Here is a 3,686-nt window from a genome sequence, read left to right on the forward strand (position 1 = left end):
GGAGTCTCCATGACTCAGAATCAACTCAGTATTCCATACACACGGAGTCTCCATGACTCAGAATCAACTCACAATTCTATACACTCGGAGTCTCCATGACTCAGAATCAACTCAGTATTCCATACACACGGAGTCTCCATGACTCAGAATCAACTCAGTATTCCATACACACGGAGTCTCCATGACTCAGAATCAACTCACAATTCCATACACACGGAGTCTCCATGACTCAGAGTCAACTCAGTATTCTATACACACGGAGTCTTCATGAGTCAGAATCAACACTCAATTCTATACACACAGAGTCTCCATGATTCAGAATCAACTTGGAGTTGATTATATACACATGGAGTCTCCATGAGTCAGAGTCAACTCAGCGGCAGCTGGTTATTTGTTAATATAAATAACAATGTATCACTGTACTTGCTTGTTTCTGAAAACTTCCGTATTTCAGGTTTTTTAGGCCTTATCAGCTCCTGCACCCTTCTTGTCCATTCTTTAAGGTTCTCTCAGCCTACCTTTGATGCCAGCTACTAGGTGGCTACCAGTTCAGCACAGAATTCACACAGTCGTAAGCATGTACCCAGTCAGTGTTCACCTTGGGCCGTGCCTCACTCCCGTTCTGCCCCACTGGGTGAGACACCTTAGAAGTTGCTGGAAAAGTGGGGTGATAAGTACTGGGGCCACTGTTGACCAATAGAAGATCAAAGTCAACTGATAAATGCTTCCGCCTTTCATACCTGGCAGACAGTTCTGAGACATATGTCATCTCAGAAGCCCCCAACATCATATCACCTTGTATGGGTACCCCCTTCTATTTTACTTCCTGGTGTCTGTCCTTGCTGCTCCCTGGAATCACATTTCTAAATTAATTACCTCCATCCAAGCTTCTATCCCAGGTTCTCTTCAAGATACGTAACTCATAGTCACGTAACTCATAGTAACTCAGCCTCACGAATCCAAGGTCTTTCTCCTCCTCCCTCTGCCAGTATTAGTGTTTCTGAGAATCCTCGTGGTCAGTTACCTATCTTCACAAACCTTCTGCATGTGTTCTTTCCTCAGACACCCTCACTGAGAGTCACTGCCTGAGAAGTCACCCAGGTGCTACCTCTCCCTCCTGCTCTTGCCTGTGTCCTTGTGAGGATATTATTCTTCCACCAGGGACTCTCTTCTCATGCTGTCAGGCCTGTTGACCCATGCAGTCAAGGCAGCAGCACTGCGTTCTGGGCGCTCTGCGAATGAAGTCACCCACAGTACTATGAGCATGCAGGAAGGACACATTCCTTCCCCTCCCCTTTTGTAACTGATTGACTTTGCAGACCTCGTGTGTCCCATTGTCTCATGCAGCCTCTAAGCTCCTCCAGCCTCTACCTGTGCCCTCCATAGTGTTCAAATGAGTCTGTGGGACCAGACTGGGGACCAATAACTGAGAGGACATGTCAGCCTCCTCTTCAACCTTGCCTTCCCCCTCAACTCCAACAAAATGGCACTTTTCAACATTGCTATGTATGCTGCTGAGTCAGTTCCAACTCACAGTGACCTTATAATAGGGTTTCTGAGGTTGTAAATCTTTATGGGAGCAGAAAGCTTCATCTTTCTCCTGTGCATGGGCTGGTGGATTCGAGCTACTGACCTTGTGACTAGTTACTGACCTTGTGATTAAGAAACCCAAATCACCCATTCATCATATCTGAAGCCCATTTGAGACTTGTGCTGAGACCTTGATGTCCCTGAAAGAGAAAAGGTCCACATGGATTTTACTGCTGCTACCCCTGTCTGCACTGCAGAGGGAGTGCTTTCCACGAGGCTGAGACATGACCTGGCAACTTTCATTTGTCCTTCAGGACGTGACTGAGCTGTGATGTTCCCCAAAGCCTCCTTTGACATCCTTCCTTCAGGCAATGTGGGGTGTCCTTTTGATATTCCAAAAGCGTCCTCCTGTCTTAGGATGTTGGAGCCTTTCATTGTTCTGCCGCTCCCATTATACTGGCAGAATCATGAGAACAGACTGTCTTGCTTCCCTTTGAATTCCCAGTTTCCACCTGGCATGTTGTAGGCCATCAGAAAATGTATCAAATGAATGAAACAATGGCATGCTGAAACAGCTGGAAAATGGGGTTCTCACTGACAGGGGAGAGAACTGACTGGCTCAGGAAAGCATATTCACTCAATAGCATTTAAATAAAGGCATGTTTGCTGATGGTCCTCACTAGAATGCACACTTTCTGAGAACAGAGACTCTTACCTGTTTACTGCACAAGCCCCACTCTTAGAACAGAGGTAGGAACAGATAGGCGTCCAGTTTCAGTATTTACTGAATAAATAAGACACAGGTCTATTTCCATCTTGCTTCTCTCTGGGAACAATAATTGGCCTGATTTTCTGGTTTTCATCTCCTCCTGGGGAAAAAGAGGGCAGGGAGACACAGTCATCTTCGTTTTTCCTCCCAGATGATTGATGCACCTTGCATGCATTTTTTTTTTTTAATGTTTTATTGTGAATTATATGATAGTTTACATGAGAGAATTTTAGTTTTACATTCATTCCATCATATATCATTTCATTGCCATGGTTCCAATCCCCTCCATGCATCATCTTCCGACCAAAGGGCGTATCCTAGAAACACGTCCTCTACACTTCCCACCCCCCCCCCCCAATCTTTGGCCCACAGTCCCTCTCCCTCTCTGGATCCAAAGTCCCCAGCCACTTCATCACTCCACGTCATCGTCTCTGTCTCCATCTCAGGCATCCCTGCTTCTCTGGGTAGGGTCCCGCTCTCGGCTCTTCTCTGTTGGTGGTCCCAGAGACCTCTGCTCCTAGACTGGAGAAATCATCACTCCCTTCCTTGCTACAAAACGTCTACCTTTGCATTTCCAACCCTCACAATCCATCTTGATAACCATTATTCACTACAGTATCATGAGTAACCCATCTGTATTTCATTTCATCAGCTCCACCTAGACAGATTGGATAGTACTCACTGGTGATTCTGCCTTCCTCAATGCCCCCTAGCTCTAGGTTCCTTCTTGAAAGCTTGTAAGCCAGTTACTTCTTGCCTTTGTAGTCCCCCCCCTCTCCATTTGGGTATCCAATGTCCAAGTTGCCCATCTCTGTCTACTCTGTGTTTGGAGGGGGTGGGAATGTTTCTTGCTGTAAGGATTTGTTGCCTTTTTTGAGTCACTGCATTCATAGGTATAGGTCAAGTTCATCAGATTGAGTCAGCTCAGTCTTCCCCCACCACCACCCCCCCTTCTTTCTTCTCTTGGTTAAGCTCTGATCATCCAGTCATCCAGTCCTGGTCACGTGGGTACCATCTGCAAGTGTGGGTGTTCTTGTGCACATGCCCTCTCTTCCTATCAGCTGGCAGCTCCATTCTCCACTTGAGTCCTCCGTGGCCATGCCACTGACTCTGGGCCTGGGAGTCCTCAGGTCTCCTCACACTGCTTGCCAACCAGGTCCCCAACCGGGTCCACAGAAGCCTACTGAATATTGTAAGGCTTAGCTCGCAGCTTCATTGCTGCCTTTACCCCACTTCTCCCCATCGGTGATGCATGTGGTCACCAATCCGAGCGTACATTTCCACCGGGTCTCAGTCTTGGAAGGGGGGCCTGCGTTGAAAGAACCCAACCAACTGCCCCATTGTCTCCTAGGGAAGCGACCCATTTGTTCCTGTAGTAACAGTCCAT

The sequence above is a fragment of the Chrysochloris asiatica genome, unplaced genomic scaffold (genome assembly GCF_000296735.1).
Source record: "Chrysochloris asiatica unplaced genomic scaffold, ChrAsi1.0 scaffold00083, whole genome shotgun sequence".
Taxonomy (NCBI): Eukaryota; Metazoa; Chordata; class Mammalia; order Afrosoricida; family Chrysochloridae; genus Chrysochloris; species Chrysochloris asiatica.